This window comes from Neolamprologus brichardi, chromosome 5 (assembly GCF_056152115.1).
Source record: "Neolamprologus brichardi isolate AB-2024 chromosome 5, ASM5615211v1, whole genome shotgun sequence".
Classification (NCBI taxonomy): Eukaryota; Metazoa; Chordata; class Actinopteri; order Cichliformes; family Cichlidae; genus Neolamprologus; species Neolamprologus brichardi.
This window is the reverse complement of record NC_142108.1, coordinates 1,250,134-1,273,392: the sequence shown is the minus strand read 5'-3', so window position 1 is coordinate 1,273,392 and position 23,259 is coordinate 1,250,134.

Sequence of the window (23,259 nt, the reverse complement as noted above, 5' to 3'; positions counted from 1 at the left end):
CAGGGTTTTTATCGGTTTTCAGCATTATTTTGTTATCGTTTTTATTGTTTACTCAGTTTTCCTTGGTCTTTTCATGTGTGTTATGAATAAATTTTCTTTTTTTCGGTACCGGTACTAGTTTTATTTTGTTGTATTTATCCGCGACAACTTAAAGGCCGGTCCATGAAAATATTGTCGGGCATAAACCGGTCCGTGGCGCAAAAAAGGTTGGAGACCTCTGCTGTAACGTATTCCGTTACGTTACTCAATGAGAGTAACGTATTCTGAATACTTTGGATTACTTAATATATTATCATGCTGTTTACAACTACATGAATGTACTATTGCTGTGATTTATTACTGTTACTGAAGGTCCGCGGCTCCGAACCGTAGTAAAGGGACCTCTGGCTAATACGGTGGGTTCTGTGTCGGCTCGTAGCCGAAAACTAGCTTTACTTTGTTGTCTGGGTCAACTTTGCTAGCGAGAGACAGAGAGAGGCGTTGAAAGGCTGCTCCAACAGAACTTATTGTTTTTGGAGGAAAACACGAACACGGTGTACAGTCGAGTCTTAATAGCTTACTTACAACTGGGCTCGTCAGGCACTCTAAGATATTTAATTACTCTACGAACTAAAAAGAAAATATGAAATATGCACAGGAAAAAAAAAATGCAATTGAAAAAGCAGAAGGTTGTCTCTGATTCAGATTTGTGGCCAGGTGATTGAGGATGAGGAAAAGGAATATGAAACCACAAGGGTTTTTGCTGAATTTTATAAAAAAAAAAATTGAAATGTATCTCATTATTCATTCTTTGACATAGCAAAACAGAAAATATCGACAAGTCCTAAACGTTTCCAGTTATAAGTCTAGCTTGCTAAGCTACAGGTTACATGCAATCCAGTAATACTACAGGTTTTCTAAACCACCACATGGCCTCACTATATCACTGACAGTGTTGGGAAGGTTACTTTTAAAATGTATTCCATTACAGATTACAGAATACATGCCCCAAAATGTATTCTGTAATGTATTCCGTTACGTTACTCAATGAGAGTAACGTATTCTGAATACTTTGGATTACTTAATATATTATCATGCTGTTTACAACTACATGAATGTGATTTATTACTGTTACTGAAGGTCCGCGGCTCCGAACCGTAGTAAAGGGACCTCTGGCTAATTCTGTGTCGGGCTCGTAGCCGAAAACTAGCTTTACTTTGTTGTCTGGGTCAACTTTGCTAGCAGAGACAGAGAGAGGCGTTGAAAGGCTGCTCCAACGGAACTTATTGTTTTTGGAGGAAAACACGAACACGGTGTACAGTCGAGTCTTAATAGCTTACTTACAACTGGGCTCGTCAGGCTCTCTTCTTCGCTGCAGTGGTTATTATTATATTTACATGCTTCCAGCTCCCGTTTTTGCTCGATGACAGCTCGTACTTTTCCTTTTTCTCCCTCCCTCGCTCACAGACACATAACGTGTACGGCAGTCCATTCTCCCTGCAGCACGGACTACACTGCCTATGATGCTACATTCTTTAGAGCTATACCTGTAGCATTCTGCCTGTTAGCTTAGCACAACAACAACAAAAAGGCCTCTCTCACCCAGGAAACACGCAGAGCTAGAGCGTCACCCTGTAACCATGGCAACCGCAACGCTGCCGCCTGGAACAACAGAACGTAGCTGTCAAACAAAACCCAAACAGTCCTGACCCGCCACAATATGAAACAAGGAAGTACCGCCGTGTAATCCATTTATTTCAGCAAAGTAACTGTATTCTAAATACCATCTTTTTAAACGGTAACTGTAATGGAATACAGTTACTCATATTTTGTATTTTAAATACGTAACGGCGCTACATGTATTCTGTTACTCCCCAACACTGCTTATTAACCATACATTTAGTACATAAATCGGGTTTGAGTAAAGACAATAAGTCTTGAGTGGTGCTTCAGTTTTGATTTGAATTCCAAATTAAAATCAAACTCTTGGAGAGTAAGCGGGTAAAAAACAATGTTCCGCTTCAGCTGATTTATTTTGTTTTACTTTTCTCTCTTTCATCTCATAGTCGCAACTTTAATTCTACCGCTGATGCCTGATGGATAAGTGCAACAGGCCTGATTATAGAGCTGACAGTCGGAAGAAGACATAATGAAGGCAGATCTCATAAGGCGAAAGGCTGTGCTCACAGATGCAACTAATTAACTGTCCATCTTTCACAGTATTACAGTAACAGTCATAAGGTGGAACATGTTCACAGCTGCACCCAGTGCAATGCTCAGATTGCTCAAAGCTGCAGAGCATTTCTTATTGTCCTGCATGCAAACATTTTGTGACGACTGCACAAATACACTACATAAGTGTCCATGTCAGTCTGAAAACCTGATCAACAAGACAGAAATCCCACAAAGGCTCATAACTGCATCTTGTTAATCCAAGCGTGGAAAGCAAACACCGCATTAGCTACAGAAACTGCGGTCGTGCTAAATTAGCCGGCCTGACAATCACACGGCTGCATGGCAGACCGGGAAGATCCACGTGATTCTCCAGTTGACTTTGAGTCAAACGTTTAAAAGAGCAGAAAGATTTATTTTGATAAGTCGGCACATGTCAGATGGCAACAGCTTGCCTGGAACTGCACATTCAATACTGTCTAATAATGCGTGCAGGGGTTTGGTGAGCGAGGCTGGGTGGAGTTTGAGAAGGGGCATTCCAAGTTTTCAAGGCCTGATGAGACATTGTTAGCCTCAACATAGCTTCAAAGTGATATCACTTCTTTAAAAAGTTAAAAGCATAAATGATGATCTCAAATGAAATCATCACAAAACTTGCTTGCAAAGCTGTTGCATTTATCCCCACAAAAAACTGCTGGAGACGTGGAACAGATGCTTTTTCACTGAGGATACTTATGAGTGTAAATCATAACATTACACTGGCTTAATTCAGTAATTTGATTTTTATATCGTTTACTGTCGCGGCTAAGCTGGACACCTGACGAGAAGAGAGGCATTTACACATTTTTAATGTCTGTTTTGTCAGTGGAGCTAAACTGATGACAGAATTTGATGATTCTGCATTAGTGTAAATGGTAAATGGACTGATTCTTATATAGCACTTTTCTACTCTCCCGGAGTACTCAAAGCGCTCTATACAACACGCCACATTCACCCAGTCACACCCATTCTCACAAGCACTACCTCTATACTGAGTGCTTTCTAACTACACTCACACACATTCATACTCCGATGGACGCATCGGAGAGCAACTTGGGATTAGTATCTTGCCCAAGGATACTTGGCATGCAGACTGGAGGAGCCTGGGATCGAACCTCCAACCTTCCGATAAGTAGGTGACCTGCTGTACCTCCTGAGCTACAGCCACCCAGTGACAGTGTAAATGGACTGGTTCTTATATAGCGCTTTTCTACTCTTTCTGAGCACTCAAAGCGCTGTACACAACTTGTACATTCACATTACATTCACCCATTACACATTACATTCACCCATTCACACCCATTCGCACAAGCACATTTCTCTAAGTGCTTTCTAAGTAACATTCACACGCACATTCATACTCCGATGGATGCATCGGAGAGCAATTTGGGGTTAGTATCTTGCCCAAGGATATTTGGCATGCAGACTGGGGAAGCCAGGGATCGAACCACCAACCTTCCGATCAGTAGATGACCTGCTCTACCACCTGAGCTACAGCCACCCCTAGTGTAGCTTTGTGTATACCCAGCGTCTATGTGAAACAAAAATGTAAGGGATGCAAATCTCTTTCTATGCTCTTTTCCTGGATAACTGATCATTTCTGACAACTAGTTTTTGTGTAATGGACCATTCTGCTACCTGCAGCTAGAGGCAAGGACATAAAGTGTAGCTATATAAGCCCCGGGGTGTCAGAAACATGTGAAAGTATATCCTGCCAGGGCTTCAAGCGAACAATGCACTTTCTGGAACCATTCCTCCTCTCTTACCGTACCACTGTATAACCTCCAAGATATTATGTGGTCCAGTGACTTTTTTGTTCAATCGTAATATCACATTACTAAAATTACATCACCACACACGCCTCATTCATTCACCAAATTCTTACATAAATGCTAAGTGATGCAATAAATAAACTGTCTATTAGCGGTTTACACGCTGCTTTAGCTAACGACCTCGTGTCGCTAACATGGCATCTGTTAGAATGAAAAAGGTGGCTCAAAGTGCAGCTTAGCATTTGCTACTATCTCTGTTTTATCTTTAGTAACTACATCACTGTCTTCACGTGTGTCAAAGATTTCATATCAGTTAAGACTTGGAGTCCTGATATGGCAAATTCAGTCATTTCATTTCAGTCTTTTCTCCCTGATACTGGTTTAGCTCTGTCACTACGGCCATTTTTCCTCTGCATGCCCACAACTACATGTCCAGTTGGTTAGAACTCAACAAGGTGTCCGTCTGTATTGGAGGTCCCACAGGATCTTAGCTTGACCATTCTCATCCATCATAGCGTGCGTATCCCATTTTGACCTCCTCTCTCCCCAACTGGTCACAGCAGATGGCCCCGCCCCTCCCTGAGCCTGGTTCTGCTGGAGGTTTCTTCCTGTTAAAAGGGAGTTTTTCCTTCCCACTGTCGGCAAAGTGCTTGCTCATAGGGGGTCATATGATTGTTGGGTTTTTCTCTGAATGTATTATTGTGGGGTCTGCCTTATAATATAAAGCGCCTTGAGGCGACTGTTGTTGTGATTTGGCGCTATGCAGTTACATTGAATTCAATTGAACTTCCAGGCTATACTCTATATCAGCGGTCCCCAACCCCTGGGCCTCGGACCGGTACCGGTCCGTGAGTCGTTTGAGGCTCGGGTGTGAAATGTATGGTTTTCAGGGTTTTATCGGTTTTCAGCGTTAACTCGGTTTTCCTTGGTCTTTTCACGTGTGTTATGAATAAATCTTCGGTACCGGTACTATTTTTATTTTGTTGTATTTATCCACGACACATTAAAGGCCGGTCCATGAAAATATTGTCGGGCATAAACCGGTCCGTGGCGCAAAAAAGGTTGGAGACCGCTGCTCTATATGGTTAGGCTATATGGTTTGGGAGATTGAGGCCTATGCAGAACAGCAGTGGATACAGAGCATCTCCTTGTGCAGTTGGCTTGAAGTTGGCCTTTAGTAGGCTCTTAGGATCCTGTTGATCTTGTATAGTTCTAGGCATCCCAGGATCCATGTGTGAGGCATTAAGTCAAAGGCTTTCTTGTAGTCAATCCAGGTGGTGCACATGTTGGCCAGTCTGGTCTCAACTGACTGCTCTATCTACCAGGCGCTGGCATTTTGCTCCTCTGGTGTTTGTGTCAATTCTTTTCTGGGCTTCTGTGTTTTGAGCCATGTGTTCGTCTTAGCTGGTATGATACCTGCCAGGAGCTTCCATGTGGTGCTGAGGCAGGCTATTGGGTCGTAGTTGGAGGGGATGAGTCACTTTTAGGGATCCGTGGGGGTCATGACTGTCCGGCCTTCAGTTAGCCATTTCCAATGTGCCTCATCTATTAGCAGTTGGTCCATTTGTGGTGTCAGGAGCTCATTTAATGTGGTTAGCTTCTTTAGCAAGCAGGTGTGAATCATGTCAGGGCCCGGTGCTGTCCAACTCTGCTTTCCTGAAACTCTTGGATGGATGTCTGCCACTGCAATGTTTAATGAATCCTGTTCAGGAAGATTACTGTGGTGCGCTCTTGGGTCCACTAGCCACTGAGCATTGTTGCTATGTGTTTATACAGCAGGTAAAACAAGTACTGATCATGTCACCAATTTCATACCCCACCAGCTGCATGTCTTTGGACTGTGGGAGGAAGCCGGAGTACCCGGAGAGAACCCACGCAAACACAGAGAGAACATGCAAACTCCACACAGAAAGGCCTGGTGGTGCAATCGAACTCTGGACCTTCTGTCACTGTGCCACCGTGCTGCCTATCACCAACTACCCAGTTCCATACTTCATGATTTTCATGGGGGTTATTGCAGAATGAATTTGGGGCCAAAGGGTCATCTGTTTGATAGTGTTATTTGTATAAAAGTGCCTACAAATGTTTACACCATCTTTACCAAAATATGCAATCAGTAGAGTGAAATCTCGACATATTGATGGACACAGCATTCAAATACAAGATGTGATCAAACAGTGCTTCAAACAGGTCCATAACAGTCAAAAACCTTCAGTCATTTCAATTTGTCTGTTCTCTCTTTCAACTGCTCCACTTCCTCTCAGATAAAAGAGAATTTAGACCAGTTGAATGCTCATTATTTTCTAACATTTACGTGATTGTGGACCATGGATTTATTTCCCAGGCTAAGACTGTCAGAGTTCTGCTGTAAAGCCCTGAAGGAGAACATTTAGTGGGAACATGTGCCGTGCTACGTAAGCTAGGGATGTTTCTATTTAATGGATAGGGTTAAATATTCACTATTCAAGTTTAAGATTAGCATCCTACAATATTCAAATGTTGTTTTAAATTTTGGTGAAGTTAAAGGACTGCAGTGGGCCAAATGTAAATCTGGTTTTTAACTTTTTCGATCACCCCTCATATATATAAACTTTTCTACATCATCAGTAACATAATTAGACCCGATCATCACATTATAGTGTAACGTTCTGGAAGTTCTTTGGTTCAGTGCATCTTTAAATGAATACACAAAAACATATTTGCATGAAGAGAAAGAGACTGGAAATTTCCCCGAGGCTGTGCTAGCCTAGATACTGTTGCAATACAGATCATTTCAACAAAGAGATTTTTCACCCATTGACCTCAAAAACAGACACACTGAAGCATTTTAGCAACAGGTTTGTGTTTGAATCGTGATTATTTCCTCATTCATCACCGGCGTGACAGGTTTATCCAAGGAGAGGATATGCCTTTTGAAACAGTCCTATTCACTGCTCGTGAATCATAAAGACAGATACAACACAGTCGCTTCACGAATGATGGTGCTTGTGTGAAGCAAATGGCCCGTGGCGAAGTTCAAACACCGACACTGGAAATAAACTGGTTTGTGAGTGTCTCATAAATCTTGGAGATACCGCGTGTGGTGACACTGTATCCACATTTCACACTTAAAGAAATCACAGGCGCTAAATAGCTGGTTATCATTCACCCTGTTCAGCAATTAACTCATTATTGGCTGTGTTTACCAAGGCTCTGGTGTGAAGGAATTCCCCTGGAAATAGTGATTTCTGTGCGCTCTGGAAGTCATTGGAAGACTTTGTCCACCACAGTTAAGTTGTCTTCTGTCTTTTTTTGTTGGGGGGGATTTTAGCAGCCCTGCAAATAATATTTCATATGTGTCTTCAGACTGCATATAGCTTCCCACAGGGAGAGCAATACAAACACAGCAATTACAACTGCTCTAGAGAATCAACATTACAGCAAAAAAAAGGAAGCAGACTCTAGTCCCCACCGTGTAAGCAGTGCCAGAGGTTATTGTGTTCCCAAGCTTAATTATCCAAACTGCTGCTGAACTACACTGTAAAGCGTTTTGTCACTCAGATTTAAAGTTTGTGAGAACCTACAACGTCCTAGTGAAATCTACATGTGATGGAAAACAATGCAGCCTTGGCTTCCCCTGGTTATACGCTTACAAACTGGATGTCTTTTGTAATTTCCTAAAAGCATAAAATCTTAGAACCACACTTGGAAACTTCACGCTGAGAAGAAAGAAAAAAGGTTTGTGTGTAATCATGTGTAGCTGCAGTAATTTCTTAAAGTCCTTCAGACTTGAAGCTGTCACTGCAGGCCGTATTATTAGCATACAGCAGGCATCTTGCCGCATGTTATTTTCCTGGTGGGTGGTCCGTGCTTTGCTCGATGTGGAAACTGAATTAGCGCCCGGCCAATTTTGTCTGCGATCTGGAAACATTCTTTACCTTCCAGAAATGAGCTTAATATAGAGCTGTAATAAAACACCTCCAGCCTCTGGCGTGTTGTTTTACCAAATAACATCTAACTGCCCATTACTCCCCATTAAGGCTAATGGTCACACTAATTAGGATAATTCCATAAAAGGCCCTGTGTTTAGACCAAACTGTGGATGAGTATTAACTTAATGACAACAGTGACCACTCTCAAACACTGCCAGTATGCCCCTTTTGTTTTTTGTTTTTTCAAACCCTGCTTTTGGTCGAGTCGGTGTTGAGAAGCGCTCGCTCAGCTCTGTGAGGTTGTTGCTGCTCGTGAGGTCATGTTACACTTCATTTCTCTTCATAATGTAACAGTCAATTAAACTGCTTTTAAATGCTAATGATGTTTGTGTAAACAGCAGGATTGTCATGACAGGATCTTATTGAAGTGATAATAATGGGAACTGGTGCTCGAGATGTTTTGGCTGCTTGTTTGCTTTTTTTGCACATTTATGATGCATGTAGTGACAAAGTCACAGCTCCCGACCATCTCACACCCTCCATCTGACATCTTGCAACTTGAATTTTTATTTCACTAGATGAACATTTGTTTATTTATTTTTACCAGTTTTGGTACAGTTCTCGGAGTACACTAGCTGTAAGTTTCCGTCCCCTTCCATGATCAAACTAGGGCTTTTTCACATGTTACCCACTACGCCACTGTGGTAGGATCCAAATTTGTCAAGAGACCAAAATGATTCCAGATGAAAAGTAAAATCGATGTGTAAGCACACAGTTTACTCAGGTTCAGAAAAATGTTGCGATGGATGTTTCTTCGTGTTAAAAGGGAGTTTTTCTTTCCCAAATCTTGGTCATTCTATCTGATGAGCCAACAACTCTTTTTTTCTGAGGTCCTTGCTATGACTTAATTACTGTGACACTTAAATAAAAATAGGGTAGCCACTCACATCCTGTTTTGCATCCACTGATTGAAGACAACTGCAAATGACCTCCTGGTCCATGAGGTCCACATACAAATACCCGTGCAGATGCAGTCGTGCCCAGAAGCTTGAAATTTGTTGATTCAGGTTCTCTTAATCTATTCTTAAGATTGTACTTTAGGACCAGTGTTGGTCAAGTTACTTGAAAAGAGTAATTACTGATTACGTCTCCACTAAAGTAATCCTGTTACTTTACTGATTACTTATTTTCAAAAGTAATTAGTTACTTTATTACTTAGTTATTTTTAAAAAGCATGATACACGTCTGTTGCTGCCACGGACGTCGCACGCTCGTACGTCATTGTCACGAGACACTCTCACAAACAAAATCCCGGTTTAGTAACACAGCGTGCTTACGGGAAAGTAACGGTAATCTAATTACTTTTTTTGCAATAGTAATCCCTTACTTTGCTTACTGGAAAAAGTAATCGGATTACATCAACACGTTACTGCCCATCTCTGTTTAGGACTCATGATGTTTTCTGGTTATAAGTTAAATCAGCCCCGTCACAAATTTGACTCCAAGAATATCGTCACGGTAACGCAGAGGCTGAGGTCGTCCGTCAGCCGTGATGCCAAAATGATATAATTAGCTGCTAACATCCTTAGACGCTTTTCTGCTCCCCACACTGTCTGTGTCACTCAGTTTGATCAGTTTGCCCAAAAGCCTCCTGCAGCGACGGTGTGACGGAGCGACCCTGAGCAAATTCCAGAGGATGTGTTTTTGTCAAACTGAAACACAAGAAAGTAATTGACTACAGTGGAGCGAAGAATGCTTTTAACACTGTTTGGATTTCCCCCCCTCTTTCATCCAGTTTCCATGCAAACTCTTTGAAATCCTTTTAGCAATCAAGGCGATTTTCTCTGGATGTGCAGCACAGTTTTCCCCAAATGTTTAGAGCAGTTTAACGCTGTAATTTTTTGTTTTCATAAGCGAAGCAGCATGAACACACAGAGAGCCAGCATACTGTATTAATTGTATTTTTGCGGGTAGTGCTGATTGCCAGTGTGCATTGCCACTCATTAACACTGGCTCTGGAATGGCCGCTGTTGTCCCAGGTGCTCTGTGTTTGGAGAGAGAAGGCTTCCAACATTAAATACTTCTCAGAGGAAGTCTCTCCCAGGGCCAAGGCTGCGCAGCCAGACCACATTGAAACACTTTCTGTGTGCTTTTACTTCCTCCGCTTTGTGTTGTTAAATGTTAGGATTTATGTAACGCTGATCACAGCAAGCACTGGGCTGAAGTCACAAGATAAATTTGAAGGCTGAGTCAAGAGCTGGAATCTGGAGGCAAGTCAGAACAATTAGCATTGTTTTTTTTACCAGAGCATCCAAGGGTAGTGCGAGTGAAGCACGCTCCAGACATTTGTTTGGATCTCTGCTATGTAGCTTTCAACATACAAGATTAACCTGAATCATTGTCAACTGATTGGATGGAAATTGTCGGATTAGTGCTTCGCTGTTTAGGCTACAATTGTCATATACAATAGACACAACAGCTGCTGCAGACTAACAGGCCCAGCAGAATAATGCGGCACTTCCTTCTCCTACAGCATTATCGCATTTTGCTCGTTTTTGCTTCACTCGGAGCCAGAAACGAGCAGATGATTTGCAAGAATCTCCAACAGTCTCGCCGTTTCCATGCTGTGCTCATTTCGACTCGTGTGAGGCTGTTAAATGTTGCTGGCAGCGCTCCAGCAGGCCTAATAAAATAAGTGTTATTATTTCTGACTGGACTTTTGAACGGCGGCCTGAGCCAATCGTGCTCGAGTGTATGTGTGCGCGTGTGCTCGCTAGGCTCAGCGCGGCTCAGGTCTTCGCCAGCTGAGGAGCCGCTAAATGGAGTTGATTAGTGCAATTGGAGTATTCAAGAACAGAGCAGCTGCTTTGATTCGGCCTGATTGCTGTTTGAAGGAAATGGCCAAGAGAGGCACTGTTCTGTCAGGGACTGTTTGGAAGACTCCAGATGCCCCTCCCCTGCTCGCACACTCACAAGGACACACACACACTGCTCGCAGACCTCCCACTCACATATTTTCACTTCATACTCCTCAGTCCGCTCAATTCAACTCGTGCCATTGGAATATTAGCCGTGTGTCAAACTAACCATGAAATAATGAGAGCAGTGCTCCCGACATTAGCCCATCGACTCATGACTCATGCTGGCTCTGAGCGCTCCGCAACCAAAATGGCACAAAGAAACACACATGCTGTGGACTCAAACTTGCCTTTAAGTTCATTTATACTACTTTTGAAAGTTTACCGACTGAGTTACCTGAACTTCTGCTGAACTTTTCTACCAATTTATAAAAACCAGTATTCCCAAAAATTGGGATCACTGTCTGTTAAACTGTAAGTATTGTTTGCAGCGAGTCTTGCAGTCCAGAGACTCCATGCAGTGGAAGATTTGGTTTTGCTTTGCAGCCACAGAACCTGTACATTGCAGTTGAGTCAAATGTGAGGCCATAAGCTAGAACGTGGTCATGCAACTGGACGATAATCCCAAATATACCAGCAAATCTACAACAGAATGGCTGAAAAAGAAAAGACTCAAGGTATTGCAATGACCCAGTCAAAGAACAAAGCTCAACCTGATTAGAATACTGTGGCAGGATTTTACAAAAGCTGTGCATAAACAAAAGCCCCGCGAACCGCAGTGTTGTAGAGAGCGGGCCAAAATTCCTCCACAACAATGTGAGACTCTGATAACGTCATGCAGAAAATGATTACTTCAAGTTATTGCTGCTAAATGGGTTTAGCTTTTCATGGGACTGCAGAGTTTTTCTTTTTACTGTGTTTAACTTAAAACAGTTCTTCTAATTTATTTAACAAATCCTTCTTAGCACAGCGAGTAAAATCATATTGTTAGATGCAGATTGCAGATTTCAGCTGCATTCGGTTTTCTTAACCTTCCCAGTTCAAGTGCATAATCCCAGCTACGGTAGCCAGTGTAGGACAAACAAATATGCCAATATGCCAGGTATTCACATGTATTTACCTTGTAAATCTTTGTGAAAGAAATCTTTTGAGGCTTACTTGTGTCCAACGACAGCGATAATGAGTTATTGAGAATATCTTATTCAGGGTTACAGACCAATCAGTGTATATTTAAATACCACTTTTTTTTTTCTATTAATAAACCTCAAAAAATTACTTAATGAACTTTTAAGTAGTATGCACTCAAAATGTAAAAGTTCACCAACTTAAATTGATGTTACTTAAATTTACTGTATAGACTTTAAATCAATCCAAATAACAACCTCACTTGATCTAAAGTGCCTCTAATTTGATTTGTATGATTTTTTAAAGTTTAATCAAAGTTGTGTATTTGTACCAGTGCAAACGAGAGCCTGCTTCCCTATTTCACATGTTCTGGGCATGTCCAAAACTGGGTAGCTTTTGGAAAAGCATATTTGAGCATATTTGGGGAGGCTGTAGCTCAGGTGGCAGAGCAGATCAGCCACTAACCAGAAGGTTGGTGGTTTGATCCCAGGCTGCTCCAGTCCAAATATCCTTGGGCAAGATACTAACCCCATGTTGCTCTCCGATGCATCCATCGGAGTGTGTGTGTGTGTATATGAATGGTAGATACTTAGCGCTAAAGACCTCAGAAAAAAGTGCTTGTGTGAATGGGTGTGATTGGGTGAATGAATTAGTTGTATAAAGCGCTTTGAGTGCTCAGAAAGAGTAGAAAAGCGCTATATAAGAACCAGTACATTTACCAAACCATGTCCAACATATTTGGTGTTCCAATTGCACCCTGCTCGTTTATAGCTATTTTTGGGGTGACGCCTTGTGATGCCAGTCTTTCCAAATCACACTCTGATCTTCTGGCCTTTTGCACTCTTTTGGCCCGTAGAATGATATTATTGAAATGGAAAGAGCCACTTCCACCTGTATATGGGCGATGGGTTAAGGATGTCATGTACTATACTCAGCTGGAAAAGATCCGCTACACTGTAAAAGGTTCGGTTCGGAGGTTTTATGACACATGGCAACCTTTTCTTACTTACTTTGAAAGATTAAGTCCCGATACTATCGCTTAATGTGCGTGTGAGTGGGGTTTTTTTGTTGTTGTTGTTGTTTTTTTTCCCTTGCTGTTGTTCATTTATTTTATTATTTACTTATTTTATTTTATTTTATCTCTTCTTTCCTCTCTGGCTGGCTTTTAGTTACACTGTTCTGGATGGGTGGGGGGGCACGACTGTTTGTTAATATTGCCGTAATTGTTGTTGGAAGCAATTCTTTGTTCAATAAAAAGACCTTGATCAAAAAAAAAGTTGTGTATTCGTTGATTGCACAGAAGTGCATAGTTGTACTTGTTTCATTTAATAATTCGTAGTTGATTTTTCTGAACAGAACACTTTTGGCTAGACTCATGGGACTGTTGGTTTAACTTTACATCCTCGGGTTAGTAGGGCTGTCATCCATACTTAGGTTATGTTGTGTTTAGAGTTGAAGTTTTGTAGATATGTCCGACAGTTTAGCTAGCACTATGCCACCATGACTGAGACTCGGACTTTCAGTCAGTTTTCTTTGTCAAGATTGCTGTTCAGATGTAAACTGTCACTCTGAGGTTTTTTACACAGGACTGCCTCGTGGTTTTTAGCTTTCTGTCTCACTACATACAGTAAATACTACAAATAAGTACTCAGCTTTTTAAAAAGGCCGTCATAGTGATGTTTTCTGATATTACTGTTTATAAAATTCTTAAACTGAAGTTAACCTAAGGTTACTTTTAAGTAAAGACAACTTTTTTTATACATTGCAACTCTGAGCAGTCTAAAATTGATTAAGCAACGTTAAGCTATAGCAGGGTTAGGCAACTCCAGGCCTCGAGTGCCGGTGTCCTGCAGGTTTTAGATCTCAGCCTGGGTCAACACACCTGAATCAAATGATTAGTTCATTACCAGGCCTCTGGAGAACTTCAAGAAATGCTGAGGAGTCATTTAGCCCTTTAAATTAGCTGTGATGGATCATGGACACATCTAAAACCTCCAGGACTCGAGGCCTGGAGTTGCCTACCCCTGAGCTATAGAAATACATCCATGCATTTTAAATCATTAACACAACATTAAGTAAAAAATTTAAGGTAAACTTTATGGTTTCTATTGAAGAAGTGTTATTACACAAATCAAGTAATGTGCAGCTTTGGTGCAATTTAAAAAACTAGAATTAATGAAGTTCAACAACTCAAATCAACTAAACTGTATACGTGTACATTGTTTGCATGTACAGGGATGCACAGTATTCTTATATGCTTCCTACAGCAGACACCTACATCAGCCACTATGGCAGTGACCCTCTCAGTCCTGTGATTTTCACCCGAGCAGATCTGTGCCAGCGCGGCTGAACAATATCAGTCAGGCATAGCGATAAGGATCACCTTCCAGATCTGCTGGGTAGATGCTCATTTTTCCCCTTTCTCACTGGCGCTAATTCTTAAGTGATGAACGCTACGCTCCCGATAAGCCATTTCAAAAGACGAGAGAAATGAAGCGAATGTGAAAAGAATCGGGTTGTGCTGTACTCAGGTGTGGCTGCTTCACGTTCCCCTGCTAACTGTTTTCTTAATCCTCAAAAAGTATCCCATAAAAGATGATTTTGTCACACAAAACTCTTGCTCAGACGTTTCCACCGACAGCCACAAGCTCACCAGAGGCAACCGTGCAGCAGTGGAGCTGCAGTACTGTGGTACTTTGTTCTGGCAGTCACTCACCGAGCTCAAACACATTACTTCTCCAGCCATGCCAAGTCTACAGGAATGAATGTACATACATGCTGCTGTTTCCTCTGCCTCCCCTGCTGCTGTTGAAACATGAATGACTCAAAAGCAGTTCGGCGCATATTTCACTAAGCTCGCTCCTTCTCTCAGAACCAATCAATCAAATGCCATTTATGTAGAAGGGTAACATACGGTGAGGTAAATGCAGTATTATTGTGTAATCACTTTTATCTGGAAATTACCCTCCAGTAAAGGGAATGTCAGGGGAGGAAACAGATTTGATATTCCAAAACTGACATTAATTTGCACTTAATAACAAAGTATCCATTATATTTCTATTTATGTTTTCTAAAAGGTCAATAAGAAAAGATTTTATGTTCACATAAATTCTTTGTGAACTCACCAGGAGAAGTTTAAAGGACCATTAATGGAGCTCTACTTGTTCACTTCCTCTAAATACACTGCTATTTACAGGCCATTGCTGGTGACAGGCAGTACTGCTGGGTTAAATATGCCTTCCTTTATGCTCATTACATACATGTCAAGTGCACAGGACCTGCCTCTAATTTACATCATTAGGCCTAAAATTATTGCTTCCTTCAGTTATGGCAGGAACCAGATCTAGCAGGGAAAATGCAATTATCATGCTCAGAGTGATTCCAAGTGGAGAAAAAACATGGATTTCTGACAGCAGTGCTTTAACCTCACAGAATTTGAAGCTTTTCTGGATATTTTTCCGAGCTTTGGCTAAAATATAAAATCTGACTCAAAAGGTGTGGACTGTGGAGCGGCAAAGGAAAGCCAGACCTTCTTCAGGAGATCACAGAGTTAAATGGAGGCAAGACTGAAGAAAGTCTGGAGTAGGTTGTTAGGTGTGCAGGAAACAGGGGGCTGGGCACATCTGAGAGCAATCCCAGCATGTGACAAAACGCAGACATAACAGTCTGCTCAGACACTTGTTACCCCCACATAAACACTTGCCTGAGTGAGATAGCGGTGGAGGGTACAGCAGTGGAGGGCTTGTGTCAATCTGTCATTTATCAACCGCTAATTAACTGTTAATTTGCCAACCTTTGGGTTCAAGCATGCAGTCGATTTATTACTCCCAACAAACAGTCACTCCTGAGGGGTCTGCTCACACCGACCGTCTCACGGCCTTGGAGAGCCCTGCGTGAACCATCTGCTCCCTTTGTTCACCTCTGCTATGTCTTTTCAGTGATGGAGGTGATGGAGTTGTAAGGCTTGTTGTTATGTGTGTTTGTTTATTGCTACATTTAAAGCGATGGCTTTTCATTTCCAAAGATACAGCAAATACATACACAATGTAAACATAGCGTTAGACTCTATTTTTTTAAAGGGAGTTCAAAAAGTTGAAAGCTCTCGTACAGCTGTTCCAGATGTTATCACGAAGATATAAGAGAGAGGTGGTTCTCTCAGAATAATACAATACAGAATAATAATCAATTAGCAAAGATATAAGGGCAATAAAAAAGGCTGAAGTAGTTCCAGTCTGCCCAGAAAAGAAAGATAAAAATGAGCTATACATGTTGTTAAACTGCTCACAACAGTTTTAGTTGTGTGGTGGTCCCATTATCCACGTAGAGATGGTAATATATGCATCTTTGTTTTTTTGTCTTACAGGATCCATAATGTACATCAACACATTATTGTTTAAGTGCTCAGACAGAATAAGCCAAAGATGTTAGCTTAGTCCTTTTCAAAATGAAAGCTTTTAAACTGTAAAATAACTACCCAAAGGCATTAAAATATTGGCTGTCACCAGATGATTTTGCTTTTCAGACTTGGCAAGCTAGCGAGGAATTATGTACTGTATGCTAACATGTTAGCACTTAGCATGTTAGCATGTAAAAATGTACATGTTTATATGCTAACATGTTAACACTTATTATGTTAGCATGTAAAAATGTACATGTTTATATGCTAACATGTTAACACTTATTATGTTAGCATGTAAAAATGTACATGTTTGTATGCTAACATGTTAGCACTTAGCATGTTAGCATGTAAAAATGTACGTTTTTATGCTAACATGTTAACACTTATTATGTTAGCATGTACATGTTTATATGCTAACATGTTAACACTTATTATGTTAGCATGTACATGTTTATATGCTAATATTTTTAGGACTTTGTGCTCTGTTACAGTAGCTATTAAATACTTAACTAAACGTATAACTAAAAGTATGCTAGCACCGGCCCTAATGGTAAATGCAGAAACATGCATGTACGTGTTACTTTTGCACTATTTTAAACATAGTTTATATTTATTTTTGGGTCCAAAGAAGGTTTACTTTGCATAACATAACAAACAATCAAATTAACTCTGAAGCTAGCATGATGCTTTTATAATATTATTACTGCTATTTACTTATAAATTTGGTAATGTTACATATTAGAGTTAATGTGCCATGCATACATCATTTCCTTAGGGAGTATTCTGATTCATATTTTTGCTAAAGATTAACTCACGATCCCACATGTCCCGTTTTGATCACTTGTCAAACACAAGCATGAGCACATTTTGGGTAATCCTTTTCGTTCTGATACCTAGACTGACCAAAATTGATAAAACTGCCTAAACTGCTTATTCAGTCTGACCCAAAATTAGTGATTGAGACTACAAATTCAGCAGGAAAATGTTTACAAAGGTCAAGTGAGATCATCGTTTGTGGTTGCAAGTCTTTTTGCACCTCCCCCGGTAGCCTTTAAAAAGAATGCACTTAAAGAAGGCACTTCAGTGTTTTACTTGTCAGAGCCATCTGTTATACTGTAAATACCTGCCAGCTGACACCAGCTCCAGGGTTGTCATGTGGCTGATGGTATTATGTCTCTCCCATCAGGTTACTTCTTTAATATTTACCATGCAAATGTTCATCAACAATATAAAGACACTGACAAGCACACTAACTGTAACATAAATATATCATACTGTCATATTGAAAGCTAAATACACTGTGCATGGCAGCAAAGAAAACACACTCTTGCCATTTAATAGTGATATGTGATGAAAAATGTCTTTGACTTTAGAGCCAAGTCTGTAAATTATTCTGGTGAAAAGCTGTCAGCGAGTGAAATATTCAGAATCCGGTCCATCCTGATCGTTTTCTTGGCAGACAGCAAAGGGGGGGGTGTTGGTGATATCTGAGAGTGGGTGTTCTCCCGAGTGTGTGTGTGTGTGCCAGTGCAAGAGAGTAAAACAAACATGGGTCTGCCTGTGTCCATGTGTGTGTGTGCTGACAGCAAAGGCTATTAAGCCAGCAGATGGAAGCGCCTACCACACTGAGGTGACAGCACATGTCAGAACGACAGAGGAAATGCCCCCATAAAGCATCACTGTTGACAGCTACAGCTCGGGCTGCCCGACACCCGACATGAAGCTCTGCGCCTGGCCAGGTCACGTCTGCTAACACACACACGCACCCCTCACAGATCAAACCATTCTAGCGGGAGGACAGTTCAACAGGTCTCCTCAGAACCACCACAAAAGCCTCCAGCCTGCACAGGATGGTCGGTGTTAGCTTCAGCACATACATCATACATGACAGCAGGCCAACATTAGAATCCTCATTCTGTCTGCTGACAGCAAGAGGAGGGAGATACGCTCTTGCTTGTTGTGCACATGGAAAATAATTCCAATAATAAAACCAACTCTCCACACGAATCTGTTCCTGTGCATGCTCCACTTAAACATAATTACAGTGAAACAGAATGCGTGGGGCTAATCCCTTTAAAATGAATCAGAAACTCAATGATAAATCTGCAGCTCATGTAAACAGAGGAGTCCAATGAGGGCTATTTGAAATCCTAATTTCTCAGGCTAATCACCTCTCGGAGCAAAGACAGACTGGGATTTCAGCGGTTATTACGGAAAGGTATGCCCAGAGATAGCAAACTCAAGATTGGATTCGGGTTCCCCTCCACACACACACACACTTTCACCCACTTCAGCAATTACGCTCACTCAAGCGCACAAGTTTGAAGCCTGGTGCCAAATGAGACCATTTTGCAGGGATTTCACTTCCTTCTGCAAATCTCGGAGGCACTTTTGAGAAACGACAGACTATTTACTAACAGTCTGATTGCATGTGTTGTGGGGCAGAGGAGCAGCACACCTGTTGGACACACACACGCACGCACATACACAACGTGAATGACAACCTATGTGGAATCAAAATAAAGTAGCTGCAGTGAAAGCTCATAAATTTGATCCGCCCGTCCGCCCCGGCATGAAGGCTTTGAACCTTTCCGCACTGTATTTACCTCACCCTTACATTGCCATGTGATGATTAACATCTGCATAAGTAATTAATCCTCGTTCCATGTAATATTTGTGAACCAGGTAAATGAAGCCTCTTTTGCCTAACATATTTGTCTTGGGATTAAAGTGGCTGCATTTAGCGGCTGCTCAAACATACTGCCTCAGTGTGCTCACCATTAGACTGAGCATGCCTGATTGAAGGACAGGGCATGCTCAGTCTAATGCGCCCTCTCACAGTCCAACCAGAGGATTTCCTTACAGCAACACCCTGGCCGCCGCTCGCTTGATCAGACCCAGGACTCAGTGCATTCATCCCCTGAGCGTACGGAGGGGAGGGGGGCGTCAGCGTGTGAGAGCTCACCTCGGTGGTAATGACAGCCCACTGAAAGCAGACCTGCGGTGCGCTCGAGCTAGCCAGATCTTTTCAAGATGCCTGCAATCAGGTGCTCAGGACCGTGTCATTGCACTGGCACACAGCACCAGTTCGAGCCCACTGACGGGCGACGCTTCCTCAGACTGTGCCTCGGTGAAAACGCGTGAGTGGGCGGCTTGGCTGATGGGGATTCAGAGTGATTCTTGTTCTACTCCTGGATTTTTTTGGCCTCGTTGCAGAACTCCCACTTTGCCAACCGTACTTTTCACATCCAGCTTAATTATAACTGAGAGCTGCTGGATATTGCTTTTTCTTTTCGAGTGTTCAAAGCTTTGAACGCTAACTGTTGTAAACATCAGAACCATTAAATGTGCTTTACATAATCTCACTCAGGGCAACGGTGAGGCGCATCTCTCTGAAGTTTATTTCCTGTAACACATCATTTAGGGCCAAGCGTTCCCAACAGGTCATTAAAATCCCTATATAAGGACAAAACTGCAAATGTTTGTGCCACAGGCTGGAAAAACAGCGTTCAATCAAAGCACTTTAATTTTAATCACTCATGTTTCCCTTGCAGTTTGGTGCCCACACTTTGAAATTGAAGAAACAAAAAATAAACACGGCGTTTCTGGTAAAGAAAACACGGACAAATTTACCCCACTTTGTCTTTCTGTCTGTGATTGTTCCATGTGCTGCCCACTCCAACACACCCACTTGTGCCAGCAGAAACATACCGCTCACCCACGCACGCACATACAGGTCAGATATGGAGGGAAATAGTGCTACCATTTTCATATTTTCCCACATTTGTGAAAACAAAGTTAGATTTTGAGAAACCTTGACACACAGTTTTTCTCTGCCCTTCGAGATGACCCACAGGAATAATCTTTGATAACTTTAGGGAAAGTTCACGGTCTCCGTTCAGGTTAAAGCACCTTTGTCATAATGGTATAAGGTATCCGGCGTCTTCCTTCTCTCACCCCAACCGGTCGCAGCAGATGGCCCCGCCCCTCCCTGAGCCTGGTTCTGCCGGAGGTTTCTTCCTGTTAAAAGGGAGTTTTTCCTTCCCACTGTCGCCAAAGTGCTGCTCATAGGGGGTCATATGATTGTTGGGTTTTTCTCTGTATCTATGAAGCGCCTTGAGGTGACTTTTGTTGTGATTTGGCGCTATATAAATAAAATTGAATTGAATTGAATTGAATTGAATAGCATTTGATTGACCCATCCATCCACCCGGATCGCCCTGAGGGGGTCGCAAGACGGAGTCATTGGACATTTCTTTTGCTGAAATGACTCAAGAAGCCACATTTCCTCACCTACATGTTGTAATCATGGATGTAGCTACAACACTCAGCCGTGCTTCTATTACTGGTCACTCATTGTATTGCAGTCAAAAAAAAGCTGTTTAAACCATCCTTAAATAATTCAGTTTTTATTTATGTAGCGACTACAACACTCACCCCAAGCAGCTTTATAGTACGAGCTAAAGATTCGACAAATGTAAAAGTGTTAAACCTCTCTGGTCACAATATCAGAAGCTCTGGGCTGAGTGTTAGTGACGTGACGTTGTTTTCTGGGTTAAATCAAGACAGCAGCCAAAGCAAAGCTTTAAAAAGACTTCCCATTTATGTCTCAAAGGAAAGGAAGGAAACTTGTCTTTTTAAACTACAAAGACTAGTATGAAAAACAACCAGAACTTTTGAAAGTTTGGTCGACCAGATCAAACCAACAGTTCTTCCAAAACACGTTTTTAATGTATTTGACAGATTATAAATAATGTTGAGCTCACCTGTTCCCGAGGAGTTTACGAAAGTGTATTTTGGACAAGACTTAGACATAAAAGGTCTTTCCAACATAAGAAAACGTTTTATGCTTTAAGCCAATCTCAATGTTGTTTAGATGTGTTCAGTAAAGATGGCTGTGGCTCAGGAGGAGGAGCAGGTTTGCTACTGATCAATGGTTCAAACCCTGACCTTCATGTTTCAGTTACCCTTGGGCAAGACATGCAACCCCAAGTTGTCCAAGTGCACGAGTGTGTCTATGAGTACAGAGTATTAGTGAATGAGGCTTATACTAAAAAGTGCTTTGAGTTCCCAGTTTGTGACATGAAGACACATCTTTTTAGCAAATTAACCAACTAATATTTCAAAATGTACAAACCATCGATAATCCTTCTGAACTTCGACTTTTTTGTATTATACTTTTTTATCAAATAGAAGAAAAAGAAGAAGAAATCTTCTCACCTGACTAACAAAGAAGAGTCTACCATGACTCAAAGTGAAGCCCGAGTGAATGCTGACATCCCTTTCTCCTCCTACTGAGCTCACGGTCTTCATCAACCTTACCCCATTAGGCAAAATCTCGTATGGAGATCCACACGAGGGCGACTGATGGTCATTTTATTTTTCTACTATTTCCAACACCAACAACTGTCACCTTCTCACCAAGCTCCTTGCTGATGGTCTGGTAGCTCATTCCAGCCTTGCACGGGTCTTATTCATCAGTGGACATGTGCGCTTTTTACCTTGATTGATTGTAATCTGTGTGCCACATCCAGTCTGTGGGGGGCAGAATTCTGGTTCGGTCACCAAATATTTATTTCGCTCAATGACATGCAAATCAATTCGTAACTTATATATTGTATCTCTCTGAATGACTGTTAATTTCATTGTAAGTGAGCAAACTTACAAATTCAGGTTCAGATACGTTTGCCTTCTTTACTGGAATAATATGACCAACATAACTTGCATTGAGATGGTCGGACAGACGTCTATTGTACGTGTACACAACTTTAAAGTCTTTGTGATTGAAGAAGAGTTACACACGTGACCAGTTTTGACTGAGGAGATGACCTCAGTCATTCAGTTATGTTTTCTTGGTGTCCAGAACAGTATGCATTGTATGGCGTCTAGGACAATATACGCACTATTTGTCCTCCATAGTCTTAGGTCTGCCATACGAGGTGTTGCCGTGAGGCTTGGGCCATGTGCGGACACTGTGCAGGCTGCTCCGTGGTCCAGCCTGCTCTGCAGCCCTCTCTGTATTATTACAGCTGTAATAATACAGAGAGGTTTTGAGGTTTTGCTTTTAGCAAATCATTCCTTATCTGTCATTTGCTTATTGTCCCATTGAGAAGCTCCAAAGGGGCTTGGCGTGGGGGCGGGAGGTCGTTAGCGCGCGGCCCACGGAAAACCCCACCTTTACACTCTTTGGCTAAACAGAGCGACTCTGTATGGGTAACACATCCATCTAAGTGCCTGCATGATGTTTTCTCTGCTCCACTCACCCTGGCTTTTTGTTTATCTGGCTTGTTTAAGATTTCCAACAAAGACAGACTTTGAATAAATGCCACTGTTATTCTAAATGAAAGATTCAACCTGCCTAAAAATAGATCTTGATTATAAAGAGTTTCTCTCTGCTCATGCTGACTGCAGCACACATTGTTTTAGCAGCGCAGCTTAGTCTGTAATCAGTGAGGCGGGCTCTGCAAATCCCCCTCAGTAAGCCACATGAATGAGGCCATCAAGATGTAAATTATCACATGATTGTCTATAAATCATGTCATATGGTGCACAAATATGGTAATGTGGTGAACATCTCAAATCACTGAAACGCTATATTTTCTTCAGACAGCTCAAATGAGCATGGGATAATGTTATGCTTATCAATTTTCCATTACGTGTTTCATTTTCTGGGGTCACTCAGAATTTGCTTGTTTCCATAAACAACGTTAAAAAAGAAGGATGAGGACGATGTGAAATCGCCCAAAGGGGAAGAAATAATTAAGATACAAACAGCCGTTCTAAGAGGGTTTAACGGGAGTGACACAGCGGCCGAGTGCTCCTTGATGTGTGGCTAAGTGTGTGTGTAATGGTCCTGCAGATGTCTTTAGCTTTCCTGCCTATTGAGATGTGGTTGGTGTGGGATGTGGATTGTGTTGGGTTTTTCTTTTTTTTGTAGCGGGGTTGAGCCGGGCAGCTTTGCTGTTCTAAATCAGCGCGTCACACACCACTGCCTCCCTGTCAGA